A 6466-nucleotide genomic window follows, 5' to 3' on the forward strand; every position below is an offset into this window, starting at 1 on the left:
TCGAACCGGGGGAAATGGTGGATTTGAAACTCAGCATTGAGAGTAGAGCTAAATAGGAAGGCAATTTTAGACGGGTTGTTGCCAATGACGGAAATTCTCCTGCCGCATTTTCTATGCACCGCCAGATCTTGTGCCGGCTCGCAAGCGGTGTTGTCCAAAATACACGTATTGGGGCGGCTCGTCGGAAATGGCCAATTCAACTTTTCCCTCGTGACCCGGCCCTAAGATGCTTTGAAGGGCGCGTGGGCCACAACGATGGAAGCCTGGTAGGCATCCTCAGGCGTCAGCCCATTTTTGTCTCCCAGGCCTATCTCGACTCGATACGGGCCACCCATCACACGTCAGTGTGCGCAGAAGTTGACGTCGTGTTTATACTCCCTCTGTTCAAATGAATAAGTCTCCCTTGTTTTTTCTTTTACCAAAAATACTCCAAAATAGATAAAAACTGCTGGTATAAAATTAATATCATTAGGAAATATTTTTCAACATGAAAATGAAACTAATTACATACAATATAATCAAGATTTTGTTGCTCATTTTTTCTTTTTCAAAGTTCGTGTTCAAATACGTGTGCGCTTTATTTATCGAAAAGGAGGTAGTAGCTCTTAAGACTATTATGGTTCCAGAGGAGGTAGCAGGATCTGTAAATGTGTTGAATCAAAAGTAAATTGTGTCTTTATTAGCGGACATCATCGGTAAACACTACACATACCACAAGGATGCGTCTCCCGTTCAGATATTGCAAGAGATTTGAAAGCATATACGCCTCTTACCGCACCGTAGCTTGCCCATTTAGAGTTGATGAAGATAAATCTCCATATATATAACGATGTCCATCTCGACAGAAACAGGAAACACAGCTGCGTTCAACTGATACTTCAATATAATGAAGGTCTCAGATTCTAAATTTGTAACCTTTTTTTCTGAATATAAACGAATATCATGACTTTGCATGCAAACTTCAATGTTTCTTCCAATCTGCTCCGCAAGGCAGGCTTGCATGCAGCGTTGGTAAGTAGCTCCTGCATTTTTCAACCCGAAGGTCATGACGTTGTAACAAAAAACACCGTGTGGAGTGATGAACGCGGTTAGCTCCTGATCTTCCTTCTTCGGCTTAATCTGATTGTACCCGGAGTATGCATCGAGGAAAGAGAGACGGTCGCACCCGGCCGTGGAGTCGACTATCTAGTCTATTCGAGGCAGTGGGAAATGATCTTTCGGGCAGTGCTTGTTAAGGCTGGTGTAATCGATGCACATGCGGAGGGCGGTTGTGTCCTTCTTCGGCACCATGACGGGATTGGCCACCCACTCAGATTCCTTAAGCTCTCGAATAAATCCTGCCTTGCGGAGTCGATTAACTTCTTCGCCAATTGCTCTTCTCTTTGGTTCAGAAAATCGTCGCATTGATTGCTGTACTGGTTTGGCTGTCGGGTCAACATTTAGGGCGTGCTCAGCGAGTTCCCTGGGATACCTGGCATGTCGGAAATGGCCAATTCAACTTTTCCCTTGTGACCCGGCCCTAAGATGCTTTGAAGGGCGCGTGGGCCACAACGATGGAAGCCTGGTAGGCATCCTCAGGCGTCAGCCCATTTTTGTCTCCCAGGCCTATCTCGACTCGATACGGGGCACCCATCACACGTCAGTGTGCGCAGAAGTTGACGTCGTGTTTATACTCCCTCTGTTCAAATGAATAAGTCTCCCTTGTTTTTTCTTTTACCAAAAATACTCCAAAATAGATAAAAACTGCTGGTATAAAATTAATATCATTAGGAAATATTTTTCAACACGAAAATGAAACTAATTACATACAATATAATCAAGATTTTGTTGCTCATTTTTTCTTTTTCAAAGTTCGTGTTCAAATACGTGTGCGCTTTATTTATCGAAAAGGAGGTAGTAGCTCTTAAGACTATTATGGTTCCAGAGGAGGTAGCAGGATCTGTAAATGTGTTGAATCAAAAGTAAATTGTGTCTTTATTAGCGGACATCATCGGTAAACACTACACATACCACAAGGATGCGTCTCCCGTTCAGATATTGCAAGAGATTTGAAAGCATATACGCCTCTTACCGCACCGTAGCTTGCCCATTTAGAGTTGATGAAGATAAATCTCCATATATATAACGATGTCCATCTCGACAGAAACAGGAAACACAGCTGCGTTCAACTGATACTTCAATATACTGAAGGTCTCAGATTCTAAATTTGTAACCTTTTTTTCTGAATATAAACGAATATCGGAAGGTATGCCATCAGTTCACCTCTCTTCGGTGGAAAGAGCGGCAAAGTAAAACTGGAGTAACCTCAACAAATTACAGCCTGTGAACCTGGAAAAGATAATGATGGGGAAGCGGGGGGAGATCTACAGTCTTTTTTTTTTCTTATGTATGGTACACAGGAAGAACATTAGTACGATCTTTCATGATGATCATCCACATGGGGTCAAGGCCCGACTGAAGAAATGGCCATTATCAACTATAGAAAATTCAGCGAAAGGAGGCTAAGTCTTCTGTTGGTTGCAACACTACCGGTCCTAAATCTCACGTTTCTATACCGTCTCAGCTTGACGATAGCTTCTTGCGCTTTCCCTTGCAGAAGGTCCACATAAACGGATGCTAGCTATGCCCTAGGGTTGTTGGGCAACAATGCGAAACCACGGCTCACCATGTAGCTGGCTTGCTCAAGCTCTCCCTCACTGCGGCAGTCATGCCTAGGTCAACATGCACAATACCACACGCTTCCTCGGGCTTGAGAGACTCTGAATGCTGAGTTTCTTTTGAGGTGAGTCTTCTGACAGTAGGAGTGACTGTGTTTCACCATCTCTGTCTTTCTCAACAGGGGCCTTCTCAGGGCACGTACAAAGGAAGCAACCTCAAGCGGTTGCTCCAGTACAGCCACATCAGTACAAACCTTTGAGGCCATCGCTCGGAATCACCACTGCCCAAAGCAGCAGTAGCTTGGTGACGCGAGCATACAGTACACGGCTGTCTACGCCTGTCCAATCTGGTTCAAGCTTTTTCCTTCACCCTCCCGCTTTTCCTATCAATCTCATTCTTTTCTCCTCCCTTTTTCTTGAGGATCATGCCTCCTCTGCAAGAAGCGACTGCCTCAACCGAACCATCTTTTGGCCTGCACGGTGGCATCCCGATCCTAGTTGGACCTATGAGGAAGTAAGTTGGGGCATACCATTGGACATGCCTTCATGATTCTGAAGACTGTAGGGCAACGCAACATCAATACAGCATTGCCATCTCTCAAATAAACAGTCAACTGCTCAGCAGCCTCCTTTGGCATATTCAGCGCGCACAATGCTTCAGCTGCATATACATGGCCAAAGAATAGGTACATTCTCGAGCATGCTGGAAGCTGCATCAGGTAGACAAAGCTTTCAAGGAGTTCTCAAGACATAGTTCGATGAACGCCAGGTCCCCCAGGATGGCTTGACGAATTTTGAGGTTCTCTTTCCTACAGATATCATCATACATAGCAAGAGAGATCTGCATAGTGCCATTCAGGATCGCCGCTCCCTTTTGTTCTCCATTTGCATTAGCTGTTGGACCAGAAGGTACTTTGGATTCCACACTGATTGTGTTCTTCTGGCCTGAACTTTTCTGGCATTGTACTCCTTGGTTGCAATCCTCTGCATCTGATGCAATCACCATTTTTTTTCTGCTCCATTAATAGTTGGGTGTTGAGTAGACACTGTCGAGCAAATCTAAGTGATATCAAATTTCCATGTTCATATGAACTTCCAGAATCTGAATAATGACTTGCTGAGTTCACCGGATTGATAACTAAATGTCGCCATTTCCCTGACCCCACAACATGAATTTCAATCTCATCATTACATGATGTAGCACCTCTTGCAGTAAGGAGGCCCTTTTCTAGAGCAAACAGGCTACACTAGGCAAAACGGAGCCAAAAGAGGGGTCGATGGTGCAAGAGTGGCAGGGCTTCATGAAAACAACGAGCTGCTAACAGTGGTTTGCCACACATCAAATGCTGGATGCCACAGTTGTATGAACAAGACAAGATTTGTCTTGTGATGATGCAGACAGCTTCAATGGTTTCTCCAAACGAAGAACTAAGCTATACTTTAGTGCTTTGCTGAAGAACAATATTGAGGTATGGTAGGATCTCTGCTGGTGGAGTTATACAACCAAGATTGTTGTAGAACATGGCTAGCATCACTGGTTCAGTCCAATTAATGGGTGTGCTCAACAGCTTCACAGCCTTCCAATAATTTCCTCCATACTCCAGCTGGGACTTCAAGAGAAGCTTTGTTGAAGAATCCCTACCAGGTGCCATGTTCATTAGAACTTTGAGTTCTCTCTTGGCAACCTTCATGTTTCTTGTGAGAAGTAAAAGCTGGACCTTGTAAATCTGTAGTCTAACTTTCAAATCAGCAGCAGTGGCAGCAAGATCAGCTGATGGCCTGTGGAACTCATTTAATACTAGATGGACCCAGCGCGCTTTGCTGCGCCGTTCTTTGCTATTGTCGTTTAAATTTTTCGTTGCTACACCTCTGGCTAATAGGATTTTCCTGTGGTGAACGATGTCGGTGGCCGACGTGTCTAATGTAGCGCTATCTGTCGTGAGGTGCGCCATTCGTTGAAAAGTCTTTTCCTTTGGTTAGATGGATCAGCACGCTTTGCTGCGCCGCTCGACATAGAATCAACAAAAGATGTCTATACAAAATACTCCGCTAGCCAATAAACAATAGCATCGCATGCTTTAAAGATACTCCAATTTTTGTTAGGCTCTAAGAAATGTTCTTCTATTGTTGGGTATAGTAAAACCAAATGTACCTCGGGTGCCCAGCAATGGAAGCCGATGCACTGCATGCCGTATCTTCAGAAAGGCTCGAATATGCCATACAAAAGTCAGAAGTATGCAGCGACAAGCTAACTATTTCCCTTTTCATGGTACATACAAAGTGGGGGACGATTTCTGCATGGTGAGGAGGTTCCCGGTTCAAAAATTTGAGGGCAGAACATTTGTATTTCTGTTGTGAGGAAGTAATATCACAAAGTAAATTAAAACTGGCGCAATTCTATTTCTGCAGAAACACATTAATAAGGTCTTTAAAATGATCTCAGTTTACATTCGTACTGCAATTATTATGCAGTTTTATTAAGGGTTGATCAATTTTCCAAGTTTGGTGGGTTTATTGCAGTAATAAATCTTATTGAAGCCTTTTGATGTACTTTCATCCAAGGAAACATTTTCAAAATTCGGACTTCTCTTAGTGTTACTATTTTACCAAAGAGAGAAAATGAGTTATTTTTCCCTAATCAAGAAAGGTGCCTTAGGGCATCTCCAACCGCGCGACCCAAACGGACGCGCTGGGCCATCCGTTTTGGGCCGTTTGGGTGGCCGAGCGGACACGCGGACAACGGCCCGCGTCCGTGTGTCCGTTTGGGTCGCGCGCTGCGCCCAACGCACGGACGCAGCGCATATGTAATAAATAAACAAAAAATCAAAATAAAAAAGGAAAACAACAAAACATAAATTTAAACTAGTTGGTCATTAAACTTAGCCCTATTTTGGGCAAATTTTACACAAAAGAAAGCCCTATATGGACTTTAAACTAAAAAAAAAGCAAACCCTAGCTAGGGTTTGCGAGCAGGCGGTGACCGCCGGCAGTACTAATCCTACAAACAGGCTCAACCATTTACCAAAGAGAAGCAACAACCTCTTTTTTACCTTTCCTCTAATCAAGAAATCTTCTTTAATCCTATCGATAAAGAGAACAACAATATTCATTTTTGATATTTACTGGTCACATGTAAGCACCATAAATTAATAAATGGGAAGAAAAAGCATGCCAAACTCAACATGAGGAAGTGTAGTGCGAGAAAGAGATACCAAGGTGAAGGGGGCACCATGAAATGCCATATACGTAAATTGGTATGGCATCACCAACAATGTGTCAGATGACAAATGCATCTGCACCGTAGTGCCCATTCAGTTCCTCCCACTCAATAACCTGTGGATATATGAGAGAGACCGGTGAACAAATGCCACATGTATGCTCAATCCACACACTAAAAAATGAAACTAATCAGTTTCCTCTCAATGAACTTAAGTTCTTCATAACCTTTCGGCCCGCTGGTCAGCTAACATAAGGTTTGATTCAACATTTCTATGTCGTTGCTTTGTGCTAACTTGTAGTTAATTAAGTTTGCTGCCTAATTGCTACGAATTGCAAATTAACTGACTAAGTAAATCCCAATCAAACCATACACGGCACAAAAGGTTCAATAAACATAAAGGACCATCAATCCATTGCCTAGGCTGTCAACCACATCGATGCTGCTCATGTCCATTGCCGGCCTCCCTAGTTCCTTCCTCGATTCTTGTCATTTTCACCTTTGAACTGTACAGGTGAAACAAGTACAAAGTCTTCTCCATGCCAAATAACTTGTGTCGATGGTACATATGTCAAATAGTAATTATCACCTA

The 6466-nt window shown here is 43.3% G+C and overlaps 1 pseudogene; it reads right to left on the reverse strand.

Annotated features, from left to right (window-relative positions):
* Nucleotides 1–2246: 2246 nt before the first annotated feature.
* Nucleotides 2247–4681, reverse strand: LOC127292906 (uncharacterized; annotated as a pseudogene).
* Nucleotides 4682–6466: the final 1785 nt, after the last annotated feature.

This window comes from Lolium perenne, chromosome 4, assembly GCF_019359855.2.
Source record: "Lolium perenne isolate Kyuss_39 chromosome 4, Kyuss_2.0, whole genome shotgun sequence".
Lineage (NCBI taxonomy): Eukaryota > Viridiplantae > Streptophyta > Magnoliopsida > Poales > Poaceae > Lolium > Lolium perenne.